The sequence below is a fragment of the Sinocyclocheilus grahami genome, unplaced genomic scaffold (genome assembly GCF_001515645.1).
Source record: "Sinocyclocheilus grahami isolate Dianchi unplaced genomic scaffold, SAMN03320097.WGS_v1.1 scaffold952.1, whole genome shotgun sequence".
NCBI classification, from domain to species: domain Eukaryota; kingdom Metazoa; phylum Chordata; class Actinopteri; order Cypriniformes; family Cyprinidae; genus Sinocyclocheilus; species Sinocyclocheilus grahami.
This window is the reverse complement of record NW_015506131.1, coordinates 406,901-422,075: the sequence shown is the minus strand read 5'-3', so window position 1 is coordinate 422,075 and position 15,175 is coordinate 406,901. Positions and strand designations below refer to the sequence as shown.

At 38.4% G+C, this 15,175-nt stretch overlaps 1 long non-coding RNA gene across 1 annotated transcript; it reads right to left on the bottom strand.

The window, feature by feature from the left end:
* Positions 1-426: 426 nt before the first annotated feature.
* Positions 427-1,254, bottom strand: LOC107564638 (uncharacterized). Its single transcript, XR_001606261.1, has 4 exons — positions 1,204-1,254; positions 1,011-1,099; positions 810-864; positions 427-437 (listed from the first exon to the last, which is right to left on the bottom strand). It is a non-coding gene; the product is annotated as an uncharacterized lncRNA (long non-coding RNA).
* Between the last annotated feature and the right edge of the window lie 13,921 nt (positions 1,255-15,175).

Sequence of the window (15,175 nt, the reverse complement as noted above, 5' to 3'; positions counted from 1 at the left end):
TTCCCCTTTTTAGAGCTAATAAATAATAATAAACGTTACAAAAGCTACAAAATTAAAGAATGCTTGACTACGCCACCTTGGGAATTTCACCCATAGAATCTCCATAAACTTTGCACAAGTCCCCTATACCCAGTGGCAAGCAAAACGTGGAGAAACAGGTATCAAACACCAATATTTTAAGGTAGCATAAAATCAATAAAACAGAAACATCAACTCAGAAAGGTCTATACGATTGTTGATCATTCAAAATGTCATGGAGCTGCTGCCTAAAGTACAGGAAAGACTTTCCAGAAAGGGCTCCTAATCTACATAACACACTCACATACCAAAATAAAAACCCCAGTGCATGCCAAAGGCCACAACACACAATGAAGAACCACCACCACCACAGTCTAAAGAGGAGATCATCGACCCTGATCAATAAAGGCCAGCAGTTCCTAAAGAAAAAAAAAACCTCAAACACACACACACTAATTAATACGAATCGTCCCAGATCACAACCTACACAAATCTCAAATAATACTTTAAATAAAAAAATAAATAAAAAAAAACTAAAAAGGTAACTAAATGAACAATACAAGATTTCACAATATTAACAAAAGTATATTATATTAACAATATTAACTCATAAAATAAATATAGCTTATACACAGAAAATAGACTAATTTGAAAAAGGAATAAAAAAAATCAAACAAAACTAAAACACAAAATAAAGACTCAAACTTTCAGACACAAAACCTGTACACAACTAAGACAAAGTCCGTTGGCATAGGTCCAACAACACGACCGGGACTCAACGCACACACGACCTGGAACGAGACAGCGGTGACGCCACTGCGGGGATATTATCCACCCAAATGATTTCTGCGGGAAAAGAATGAAGCCAAATGATTAAATACACAGCCTATATACAACAGCCGACACCCGTACACAAAACATTAACGGACATAAATTGCGATTCACACCCCTTCCATGACTGAGAAGCGTATAATAAAAAAACAAACCCATACCTGGAGGAGGACCGATGCGATCACATTCCTCAGCCGAACAGCGCAGGCGCGGCAAAACGCCAAACAAGTCTGTACACGCAGCCGCTCTCCTAACAACGAGAGCATAGACCAGATACTAACACAAATCAACTAGAACACACCAAACCCAGAATAAAGCAAACAGTGCAATATACCAAAGGCTGCCTTAACCCACCTTTACTGACCTACAGTCACGTTCAGCAGAAACAGCGGAAGCCCAAGCCCATTCGGGAAATGATGCCTGGCCAGGTACATAAGCCAATGGCTTTTATAGACTGTACCAATCAATGACACAAAAATGGCCGCTCTAACAATTCAATCCGGGAAATCACACCCATCTTACCTATTATGCCACATATAGTTATTAGTGATTAATGAATCAGAAGTCTTACACATTCACAGAAAATAGCTTACATCCACGAAGAAAAAGGTGGCTAAAGCAGTAGGTTCTATCTTTGTATTCATAGGGCTTTTCAGTAAACCTCCAGACTTTAACCTTGATTTTGCAGAAGACGAACCAACAGAACAAATGGACTTGGGCCCACACCAAAAGCTGTAGTTGAAAAGCATCCTGAAAGCCAACACTTGCATTTAGATTGATAGATTTAGATTAGATAATAATGCGGAGCAAATGTCTAAATGTGTTATAATTTTGCATCCTATTATTTTGCCATAGCCTTAACTGCATCCATGCGACTTAATAGCTACATTAGTGGCGTTGCTAATATCCACCCATTAGACACATATTACTGAGTTGTAAATAGAGCTGTTAAGAATATAAAAGGCAAAGAGATTAAACAAAGACCCTGTTGATAGATGGTGAAAAGACTTCAGGAAAAACCTCAGAGATTCAGACACATGCACACACACATACTTGATGAACACATACCAAAACAACATCATCATCATCATCATTTTTTCCATTTAGTTTTGGGAAGTATTCTTGTGACCCTCATCTTCAAATGGTCGGAATGTGGGAATATTTTCAAGGCTCCTGCTGAAAAGTTAGAACGGTCATGCCAAGATCAACAGAACACAAGTATATCACATTTAGCTTGTGAGGGGAGACGGTGGGAGCTCACAGTTTGTGTTCCTCCTCCCTCTCTAAATTTATATCTGCCTGGAAAATGAATCTGTATAAGGTCACACTCCAATCAGGATTCCCACAGCATTCCCGTCTAAATGTAAACTGAGAAAGCTATCAGCCTGAGCCAGTGTGTGCCTTATTGAAATAAATGAGACTTCATTAGGAGAGCAAAATAGATGGCATTGCACATTGAAATTGTCTTACTGATTTCTCACCAACACATGCCAAAATGAGGGTTGCTGTGTGTTCCCCTGATCCTGATAAAAGGCAAGGCAGATGTTGTGTTGAAAATTTCCTTTTACAATAAATGATTGCTTCCTCCGCTTTGACTTAATAGAGGGGTAGATTCCTCCCAAAATTCAAAATAGAGGGTCTGTTCTGCCGGATTCTGTCGGAAATCTGCAGATAGATGCGCACACGTCCAGATGCCTCCTGGTTGCAGCTAGCATGGTGAAATCCAAAAATTAAATGTGCTAACAATTGAAGCCAATGCCTCATATCTCTCGGTACTGACATTTTTATTCATTTTAACACGTGTGAAAGCAGATGAGATGGTTAAAGAGATTGACCCTAAAAAAATGGGCAAACTACAGTAGAACGGGCTGTTTTGAATTATAGGTGTGCGTGAGGTGCAAAAAAATGAGGAGAGCAACGACGATAGAATGAAAGAGGTTTAAATGGAAGCCAAATAAAAGACAGAAAGCCTGTCTGCACACATCTGGACAGAGCAGCGTGTGTTGGTTTAAGCGGAGCCTCATACATCAATGAGCCATTTCAGCACATTGGCTTTAAGGTTATTAGCTTTGGATGTTATAGTGAGGGCATTCGTTTTCTGGAGAAGACATCTGCTTGGATTTGGCTGCGGCGTAAAGCTGGGCCTGCCTCTCCGCCTTCAGTAAAGAGCTGCTCACTCCAAGGATGGTAACTATAAAAATAACAGTTTAATATTCTTTCTAAATCTATGAGAGTCCACACCATAAATATAATGATAACATTTGTGGAACCACTTTTCCAGTTGATGAAAGAACGTTGACAGCCAATCAGAATCCGCTACACTTTAAGCTGCAGACAACATATAAAGAATGCTTATATTAAACAGAATATTATCATCTGCTAGTGAGGATGCTAATATAGTTATTTTTCTTGGTGTAAACAGGCCTTATGGAGAGAGTGAGAGAACCATATGGGTGTTGTGGTTACTACAAGAGACTACAATTACTTACTCTGATTATTATAGTTCCCAAGCACAAAGACGACATGAGGATTTCCATTCTGTATGCCAACTCTTTTGTATTTGGCCTTCGCTGTTGTCATGGAGCCTTGAGATTGTGCATGTCTAAAGAAACCGTTTTTGTGTCTGGCATGCATCTGGCGTGAATGAGCATTATGAAACGCGACTGTTCTTAGCCTGTTAGGTGAATGTGCTTGCAGTATGTGTACACGCGAGCCAAAGAGACTTGGAGACCTTTTCAAAAGAGAACAAGCGGAGCTGTGCAAAGGAGAGGATAACAGAGTGTGCAGTCATTGATTCCCATTTTTAGAAGTGGCTGTGCTCTTTCTGTACTGAATGGTCGCAAAAACACATACTCCTCGCAGTCGGCGTGTGACTCAGTGTCGGTTTGACTCCTGAAGCTCATCTTTCACCTGCAGAGTCTTTAGAGAAAGTTCACGTCTGGAGTCATTTCATCAATGATCCACAAAGGCCTGTCTGGCTAGCAGAGGGGTCAGGAAGTGTGATGTATCATGCAGAACTGAGCAGCACCTGTATTCAGCATTCATGCCGCTTTGCACACTCTAACTCAATATACTGTACAGTAGGAGACAGATTCTGTGATGTGCCGGAGAAGAGAGAAATACACTCTGATCCTGAGGTGAGGATGATCGTGCACTTTATGAATCAGGTTATCTATGTATCTGTTTACTTGACAGGCTTTGTTTTCTGTATATACTAGATGCTCTGTGTCATGATATATTGAAAATTGGATGAGAATTGTTGATTTACATATATTTTTGTAAACTGAAATAAAATAACTAAAATTCAACAGAAAATTAAAAACAAGATTACAACAGTGGATGTAATATGAACAGAAAGAAAATTGAAAGAAAATAGTAATCAGCAGCAATATATAATCATCAGCTTTTCTTACATGGCTGAGTTTGTGTGGGAGATGACATCCCACCAGCAGATGGCAATGTGATGGGAGATGACCTATACGGAGTGCACCCAAGGTTTGGCTGGTTAGCATGGCCTCATTAGTTCCCTATTGGTAGATGGCATGAAAACACCATCTGGAACCCCCAAAAAGCATCTTTCTTCATTGACATCAGTTCAAAATAATTCTTGTATATTGGCAATTATGATAGTTAGGCCTATATGTTATATATTCAGCGGCTCTAGTGTGATTAGTCACGTGAGATTTTGTGATGTGATTAGATCTCCTCTTGCTTTTGTGAATAAATTAAAGTTAAATTAAGTTTTGAATCCAGCATTTTATTTTTTTAAAACTAAAAAAATATGTCTGTAAAATAAAGATTAAACTGTAAATATCAAAATCATTGCTGAAAAGAAGTAAAACTATTATTGCAAACTATAATAACCTCACTATCTTAAGGTACTGTACTTTTTTTCTGAAAAATATAATCTCTGAAACAACAACATCTCTGTTCTTATGCAGTCGATAAAGCATCTTCTACCATGAAAATTCTATTTTACATTCTCAGTATATAAATATTTCTATAAAATAAAAAAATCTTGGTATCATCTTTAATTTACTTGCTTTTTCTTGAGGCGAAGTCATTAGTCAGATCATCAAGTGCTGTTGATGCTTAAGCGTTGTTGCTGTTGTAGTGTGTGTGTGTGGGTTGCAGACACCATAATATATATAACCTTTTTTCATATATATGTCACGAATCTGGTCCGATTACCACCAGAGGTCGCACTTTCATTATATTGACTTTCACACCACACAGACTGTTACACGTCACCCTGGAGTACATTTCCCATGTTACATTGCACTGATTGGACTCACCTGCAGTCAATCTCACACACACACACTATATTACACCCACTCAGATCCTTCTCAAACTGCAGAGTATTGTATTGCATTTATTGCTCTCCAAGTGATAGCTACTTTACGGAGCCAGTCCTGAGATTCTGGTTTATTGTAGTCCTGTCAAGTCTTTTCTGTTTAGTCTAGTCGTGTTTTCGGATTTCTTGCCTGTCTGTGGATTATCCTCTTGCCCTGTTCTGTTTGGACTCTGTTTGACCCTCGCCTGAATTTTTGCTTGTGTTATCGGATTACCCCTCTTGTCAAGCCCTCTGGATATTGTTAGCCGTCGATCGACCACACAGAAACCTCGACTCGCCTCAGGACACAGCGCACTCACTTGAGCACTTTTCCCTGTGAATAAATCCACCCTCCGGGGTATTTATTTGAGCTCTCCTTGTCGCGTGTTCCTTCCCACCCCGTTACAATATATATTTATATATATATATATATATATATATATATGGTGAGTGTCGTAACAGGATAAGTTGTGATAACTGAGAAAGTAGAAACATTAGTAGAAAGAAATTATCTACATGAGTGAAATAATCTTGCTAATGTGACACACTGTACGTCTCTGTGTAAAAAATAAAGGATTTACAGGATTGAAAAAAAATGAGGTAATACATTTCACTCTCGGTACTGACATTTTTATTCATTTTAACACGTGTGAAAGCAGATGAGATGGTTAAAGAGATTGACCCTAAAAAAATGGGCAAACTACAGTAGAACGGGCTGTTTTGAATTATAGGTGTGCGTGCGGTGCAAAAAAATGAGGAGAGCAACGACGATAGAATGAAAGAGGTTTAAATGGAAGCCAAATAAAAGACAGAAAGCCTGTCTGCACACATCTGGACAGAGCAGCGTGTGTTGGTTTAAGCGGAGCCTCATACATCAATGAGCCATTTCAGCACATTGGCTTTAAGGTTATTAGCTTTGGATGTTATAGTGAGGGCATTCGTTTTCTGGAGAAGACATCTGCTTGGATTTGGCTGCGGCGTAAAGCTGGGCCTGCCTCTCCGCCTTCAGTAAAGAGCTGCTCACTCCAAGGATGGTAACTATAAAAATAACAGTTTAATATTCTTTCTAAATCTATGAGAGTCCACACCATAAATATAATGATAACATTTGTGGAACCACTTTTCCAGTTGATGAAAGAACGTTGACAGCCAATCAGAATCCGCTACACTTTAAGCTGCAGACAACATATAAAGAATGCTTATATTAAACAGAATATTATCATCTGCTAGTGAGGATGCTAATATAGTTATTTTTCTTGGTGTAAACAGGCCTTATGGAGAGAGTGAGAGAACCATATGGGTGTTGTGGTTACTACAAGAGACTACAATTACTTACTCTGATTATTATAGTTCCCAAGCACAAAGACGACATGAGGATTTCCATTCTGTATGCCAACTCTTTTGTATTTGGCCTTCGCTGTTGTCATGGAGCCTTGAGATTGTGCATGTCTAAAGAAACCGTTTTTGTGTCTGGCATGCATCTGGCGTGAATGAGCATTATGAAACGCGACTGTTCTTAGCCTGTTAGGTGAATGTGCTTGCAGTATGTGTACACGCGAGCCAAAGAGACTTGGAGACCTTTTCAAAAGAGAACAAGCGGAGCTGTGCAAAGGAGAGGATAACAGAGTGTGCAGTCATTGATTCCCATTTTTAGAAGTGGCTGTGCTCTTTCTGTACTGAATGGTCGCAAAAACACATACTCCTCGCAGTCGGCGTGTGACTCAGTGTCGGTTTGACTCCTGAAGCTCATCTTTCACCTGCAGAGTCTTTAGAGAAAGTTCACGTCTGGAGTCATTTCATCAATGATCCACAAAGGCCTGTCTGGCTAGCAGAGGGGTCAGGAAGTGTGATGTATCATGCAGAACTGAGCAGCACCTGTATTCAGCATTCATGCCGCTTTGCACACTCTAACTCAATATACTGTACAGTAGGAGACAGATTCTGTGATGTGCCGGAGAAGAGAGAAATACACTCTGATCCTGAGGTGAGGATGATCGTGCACTTTATGAATCAGGTTATCTATGTATCTGTTTACTTGACAGGCTTTGTTTTCTGTATATACTAGATGCTCTGTGTCATGATATATTGAAAATTGGATGAGAATTGTTGATTTACATATATTTTTGTAAACTGAAATAAAATAACTAAAATTCAACAGAAAATTAAAAACAAGATTACAACAGTGGATGTAATATGAACAGAAAGAAAATTGAAAGAAAATAGTAATCAGCAGCAATATATAATCATCAGCTTTTCTTACATGGCTGAGTTTGTGTGGGAGATGACATCCCACCAGCAGATGGCAATGTGATGGGAGATGACCTATACGGAGTGCACCCAAGGTTTGGCTGGTTAGCATGGCCTCATTAGTTCCCTATTGGTAGATGGCATGAAAACACCATCTGGAACCCCCAAAAAGCATCTTTCTTCATTGACATCAGTTCAAAATAATTCTTGTATATTGGCAATTATGATAGTTAGGCCTATATGTTATATATTCAGCGGCTCTAGTGTGATTAGTCACGTGAGATTTTGTGATGTGATTAGATCTCCTCTTGCTTTTGTGAATAAATTAAAGTTAAATTAAGTTTTGAATCCAGCATTTTATTTTTTTAAAACTAAAAAAATATGTCTGTAAAATAAAGATTAAACTGTAAATATCAAAATCATTGCTGAAAAGAAGTAAAACTATTATTGCAAACTATAATAACCTCACTATCTTAAGGTACTGTACTTTTTTTCTGAAAAATATAATCTCTGAAACAACAACATCTCTGTTCTTATGCAGTCGATAAAGCATCTTCTACCATGAAAATTCTATTTTACATTCTCAGTATATAAATATTTCTATAAAATAAAAAAATCTTGGTATCATCTTTAATTTACTTGCTTTTTCTTGAGGCGAAGTCATTAGTCAGATCATCAAGTGCTGTTGATGCTTAAGCGTTGTTGCTGTTGTAGTGTGTGTGTGTGGGTTGCAGACACCATAATATATATAACCTTTTTTCATATATATGTCACGAATCTGGTCCGATTACCACCAGAGGTCGCACTTTCATTATATTGACTTTCACACCACACAGACTGTTACACGTCACCCTGGAGTACATTTCCCATGTTACATTGCACTGATTGGACTCACCTGCAGTCAATCTCACACACACACACACTATATTACACCCACTCAGATCCTTCTCAAACTGCAGAGCATTGTATTGCATTTATTGCTAGCTACTTTACGGAGCCAGTCCTGAGATTCTGGTTTATTGTAGTCCTGTCAAGTCTTTTCTGTTTAGTCTAGTCGTGTTTTCGGATTTCTTGCCTGTCTGTGGATTATCCTCTTGCCCTGTTCTGTTTGGACTCTGTTTGACCCTCGCCTGAATTTTTGCTTGTGTTATCGGATTACCCCTCTTGTCAAGCCCTCTGGATATTGTTAGCCGTCGATCGACCACACCTGTTTTGGATTACTCTCTTGCCTTTGCCCTATATATATATATATTCGCCATTGTCTGACCCTTGCCTGTTTTTTTGACCAAGTCTTTGAATAAAAGCTTGCATATGGATCCGCACGTCTCTCGTCTCGTTCGCCCCGTTACAATATATATATATATATATATATATATATATATATATATATATATATATATATATATATATATATATATATATATATATATATATATATATATATATATATATATATATATATGGTGAGTGTCGTAACAGGATAAGTTGTGATAACTGAGAAAGTAGAAACATTAGTAGAAAGAAATTATCTACATGAGTGAAATAATCTTGCTAATGTGACACACTGTACGTCTCTGTGTAAAAAATAAAGGATTTACAGGATTGAAAAAAAATGAGGTAATACATTTCACTTATGTTTCTAAATTGATTTGCAGTTGTTAATGAATATGAAATGACAAAATTAGCACCATCTGATCTAAATCAGCAGATTAAAAAATGTGTAAATAAGTGTCATGTAGAATAAAAAAACACTGTTGTTACAGATTATTATTGAGCCAATTTTAACAATAATAGAAATAATAGAAATAAAAAAATAGGAAAAGTTTAATACAGTACATTGTAGAAAACACACAGATATTGAACCAGATGTGGTTTCCCCTGCAGTCAACATTTGTTGTTATATGCGTTATAGAAATAAATGCGACTTGACTTGAAATAGTAAATACATTTGGTACTTTCAGGAAGACTGGTCAGCTGAGTGACATGCCATGTAGGAAGGTGAGCGGCTCTGTGTGATGTATAAGAGTGAAAGAAAGAGACAGGAGAAGTGTGTAGGGGAGTAATATCAGCCTCTACTCACTAACCTCTGTGGCTTTTGAACCCGTTTCTCCACTAGAGAGGTCAGCGAGCATGCTGAAGAATTCAGTGATGACAGCATAAAGTGACAGCAATGAAAATGGAAAGAGTGGTTGACCTTTCAATGACACTCAGAAAAAAAAAAGTACGAGGATGGCAGACTGATGAGGCTTGAGATCTGATTTTTTTCTCGAGATTTCAATGTCCTCTGCCAAAAAGAATAAAAAAAAGCCCAATGGAGAATTCATTGCAGTCCTGTTGATACTGCAACAGCACTGGAGATGGCATTTGCTGGCACACACTTTTACTTTGGTCTGCAATGGAAGGGCCGTCAAAGGAATTTGTTGTCTGAGGATTGTTTGTAGTCCCTGGTGCTCTCAGCTGTCAAAATGAGTTGAGGTGAAAACTGTAAATATTGGTTTGCTGTGTCTGACAGCTCAAAACATGCATTTCAATAACCAAGCAACCAGGCCATGTTTCTCTCACTCCAACCTTTGTATTCAAGCTCACTGATGGACAGCTGCACAATGTGGAAGCTCTTCCTCCCGTATACCACAGATGTAAGTGTATCTTTACCTGGCATATAGCAATGGTGTAACATCACATTAGGTGGGCCTGTCAGTACTTGATCAGGCCATTCATTTGATTCTATATGTCTTTAAAAGTAACCCCACAGACACTGCTGACAGCATGGATGTTTCCTCCACTTTAGGAATATTTCAAAAGAACAGCTGACTGTCCTCAAGCCTTCTGATAGTAGCATTGGATACGACCTCAGTCTCAGATTTTTGAGAAGGAGTACAAAATGGTGAAACTGGAGGAAGCGTGGTGGGAGTGGAATGGGTGATGGTTTAAAAAGAGTGTTTCTTCCAGAAAGCCAGAAGTGCCCATAGGGAGGATTAATGGGAACAAAATGAAAGGCTCCTGTGTGCTAGACTCTCTGAAACCAAACTCTTCAAAACCAGACATTGCACCACCCACCTGATCCTGAGCAGTTGTGCTGTTATTTTTGGAGAGAATTGCCTTTTTTTATTTTGGTTGAACCAGCTGAGCAGCATTAAAAGGCACAGGAAATGTATTTTGGCCCTAGAGTAGAGAAAGAACGGGGGGCTTCTATATAAGGGATAATGTACAGTCAGCAGGTCATTATTGCAAAATAAACCACTTTGGGCCATACCCCCCATCAGGGTTTAATTTGTGTGAACAACTGACTGACTCGTATCCTGCTAATTACATTGTTGCTTAACGAATAAATAAACACACTGACATTAAATATTGATTTAAAAGAATAGTTCACCCAAAATTGAAAATAGTCACAGTGATATTGTTTTAAAACTATGACTTTTTGTCTCCTGTGGAACATAAAATAAGATATTTTGATGTCTTTTTTTTACTCCATATAGTGGAAGTCAGTTGGTTACCTATCTTGAAAATATCTTCTTTTGTGTTCTGTAGAAGTAAAGTAAGTCATACAACAACATGACATAAATGATGACAGAATTTACAGAATATACTTGCATAAACTGTAGAAAGACAGAACTGAAGCACAAGTATTCCACTTTTATTTCTTTTCCACCATCAGGCCTAACTGTCCTCATTAAAAAACCATCCTGATCCAAACTAGTTAACACATTTAAATGCTACGGAATCTGGAATGTACAGTATGTTACCTCATTGACGAAAGAACTGGTGACGATTGGAACGCGTGCACCTTGCAGGATGATCAAATCAAGGTAAAAGTATCCAGATCTGCAACAAAGGACATTTATTGCCTTAATATTCTACCATGATATGAGTATTATTGATATATGACTTTTAAGGAGTTAGCTAGTGTAATGCACCTTGCTGGGGGAAAGAAAAAGCATGTAGAAAAATACTGTACTGTAAAATCCTCACGTCACTACTGCCATTCCACTAGCATGGTTAGCTAACAGTGCAGAGAAATCCAGGCTGGGAACGGATTGCAAATGTAATGTGCTGAACCATGCTCAATTGAAAATGCAGCTGGAACCATTGGAATGGTGAAAAGTGCCAGCAGTATATGTTTTCACTACAATGGTCAGTTATACATAGGGTGACCATACGGGCCATTTTTACGGGACGCACCCTTGCCAGGATTACTATATTGCTTAAAATATCCAGGTTTTGGCTGTTAGTACTGTGCAGATCGATCGATGTATGGCATTATTTCACGAGAGCTATAGAGAACAGAGCAGAGGGCTCTTTATGCTTTCAAATCACTCTCGCGGTACTTTGGTGTCATACAGCGATCGGCGCGCAGTTTTAAGTCGAACGAACAAACACGTGCGCGTATTTGCATTGCCTTGATTGTTCTCACCTTCTCACGTGCAACGCGCCACAATTGGTCGATTATGTACAATACCTGCATGTTATTGGTCAAACTACTTTGGATGTTTTAGGCAATATAAAAATCCTGGCCAGGACGTGTCCTGTATAAATGGCACATATGGCCACCCTAGTTATACAGTATTGCAATGGGCAATGGTCATTATTCGGAAATGATGCGATATAAAATGCGTAGTGCCATTTCCTTTGAGATCTCCTTAGGCGTCAACAAATCTGATCAAGTTTTCCAAATTCGCCAAGAACAGGGGGAGGAAGATGAAATATGCTTTCACTTTTCACAGCACTAGTTGCATAATCCTATTCTGTCTCTGCCTATTAATTTTATATTTAACATTGCGCCTTAGTCAGGGCACCGTTCATTGTGTGGGATAAAAGTAGTGGCTACCTGGAAGCCTTTGGTGTCATACAGCGATCGGCGCGCAGTTTTAAGTCGAACGAACAAACACGTGCGCGTATTTGCATTGCCTTGATTGTTCTCACCTTCTCACGTGCAACGCGCCACAATTGGTCAATTATGTACAATACCTGCATGTTATTGGTCAAACTACTTTGGATGTTTTAGGCAATATAAAAATCCTGGCCAGGACGTGTCCTGTATAAATGGCACATATGGCCACCCTAGTTATACAGTATTGCAATGGGCAATGGTCATTATTCGGAAATGATGCGATTTACCAATCGGAATCAAGTATTTCAGAGACCCGTGTAATATGGTTGTATCCACCAGTTCATTTTGCATGAGTCATGGACATAAGGTTTAATAGCATAAATGTGTGAATAATCACATCCTTTAAACTGAACATGCAAGGTAAATAACAGCATTCCCCAGATTTTTAAGGAGTTGCAGTAAACTAATGAAGTTCCTCATCTGGCAAACAGAAACAAGCATGAAATTCGACCTGACTGTGAATTCAGCATGAATCAGAAACTGTTTTGCAATTTGAATAACCCATGAGCCAAAGTTAAGCAGATCTATTTCACCACAGCCAACCTTTACGAATCTATGATTCATGTATATTGCTATATTGTGGTGCCACTGCGACATATTGGAATATGAAAAAGGAATATTAAGCTTTTGTATTTGATCCAGAAAATGCTCACTATTCAGTGTGCTGTTGTGCTTTGCCCTCTAATATATTTAAGGAATATCCTCATTACAGTAATAGGACTATGTTACATCATTTTCCATTCTGTTTTCTGGAATCGTTCCCTCCAACGACATAATTTTGCCCAAATAAACAAACGAGGAAAATGCGTAGTGCCATTTCCTTTGAGATCTCCTTAGGCGTCAACAAATCTGATCAAGTTTTCCAAATTCGCCAAGAACAGGGGGAGGAAGATGAAATATGCTTTCACTTTTCACAGCACTAGTTGCATAATCCTATTCTGTCTCTGCCTATTAATTTTATATTTAACATTGCGCCTTAGTCAGGGCACCGTTCAGTGTGTGGGATAAAAGTAGTGGCTACCTGGAAGCCTCTGGCATAAATGTGACAAAATGTCTCCCTTAGACATACAATAATACTAGTTAAAACAAATTCATTCTTCTCCTGTGAATGTAAGCCAGCAAACTGATGTAATGTACTGACTAGAGAGAGAGAGAGAGAGAGAGAGAGTGTCTGAGGAGAGTGGTGGACAAATCTCATTTAAAAATGGCAGTAACGACATGCATAATTCAAACCCATTACAGGGTGCGGCTCCATTGCTCAACGTTAATTGAGACCTTCACATCTGATCCATAAAGAGTTCCTCTTTAAATTCACACAAGAAAGAACTCATCTTCTATGCATAGTATAATTTATGTATCTTCTATATTAAAATAATGTATTATTGTTCATTCACGGTGGAGTGCAATGCCATTTAGAATATATTTAATGTTTGTCAAAATACTCATCAGATACTTAATGGATGGTGCATTGCTTCGCTAGTTTTTCAAGAGCCATTTGATGAATCCTTCTCTTTTCTCCGTTCTGTGTTCTCTGTCAGAAATGGACTTTTCATTCTGATAGACATTGGCTGAGTACTTGTTTACATCGTTTCTGGCCTTGCGTGGCGGTCTTCTTTTGGTTGCATTGTCAGTAGGAGTTTTTCTTAGCAGGTGTAGTCAACTGTGAAGAACATCTCTCTGAATCAGACTCTGAGTGAATTTCGTCTCTTGTTTGGTGCTCGCTCCTCTTATTTTCTTTCTGATAAATATTTACCAAGCTAAATCAGCTTGAACTCTGAAATATCATTCCCAGTAAAAAGTTGACACACCGACTTTTTTTTAAACATATTTTGACATTTTAGAATAGTAGTAAAATAAGAAAGGCCACAGATTATGCATTGGCAAATCAAAACTATTATATATTTTATTTCTTCTACATCCTGATATGACTTTTTAGAGTTCTGTTGTACTGTATTTTGGACAGGTGTTGGAGTTTGTTCACTATCCAGTCCAGCTCATCCATTTCAATACCACATTTTATATTAACCCTCTATGGTATGCGTTATGTTTTAACCATAACATATATATTTTTTCAAATAACTTATTACATAACATAGCTTCAGTTATAAAAATCTAAACAGATTTTTGAAAAAAAAAAAAAACAATAATTGGGGGGGGGGGTATTTAGGAAAACGTTGCCATATGGCAACAGTGCACTACAATGGAAAATGGCCAAAAAAGTAGTTTTTCTATTAAATTATGATTTTCTTTTCAACTGAAATGCACATTTCTTTTAAAAATTGATGCATTCAATCTTAATTTCCATCAAAATCTGTCACGGTTCATGGGTCCGGACGGTCTTTCTGTGTCTTGTCATGTGGTTGTATGTGCGTACGTCATTCATTAGTGTTTGCAGCTGGCGCTCAATCAGAGCGCGCCAGCTGCAACTCGTTAACGAGTCCTATATAGGGCACTCTGTTCAATGTGTGTTTGTCGGTTCGTTATCCTCATGTTCCTGTCTCCTTGTCAGTCTCTGTTTCCAGTTCTCGCTCAGTCAGGGTACAGATCTTCAGCCTTCTCCTTGGTTTGGTCAAACGCAGTGGAGGAAGGGATTTCTCTGTGGAGCTCTGATTCGGACCTGGACCCGAGGATTATCTTTGTTGTCTCCGTTGTTTGTGATTACAAATAAACCTTACCTTTTGCACTCGCACTTGGATCCTGACTCTTCTCTGCCGTGACAAAAATCTGCCATTCACACATACAGACCCACACACATACACGTACAGACAAAAGAAAAATCTGGGTGTTATATTAGATAGCAACTTGTCTTTTGAAAATCATATTTCCCATGTTACAAAAACAGCATTCTTCCATCT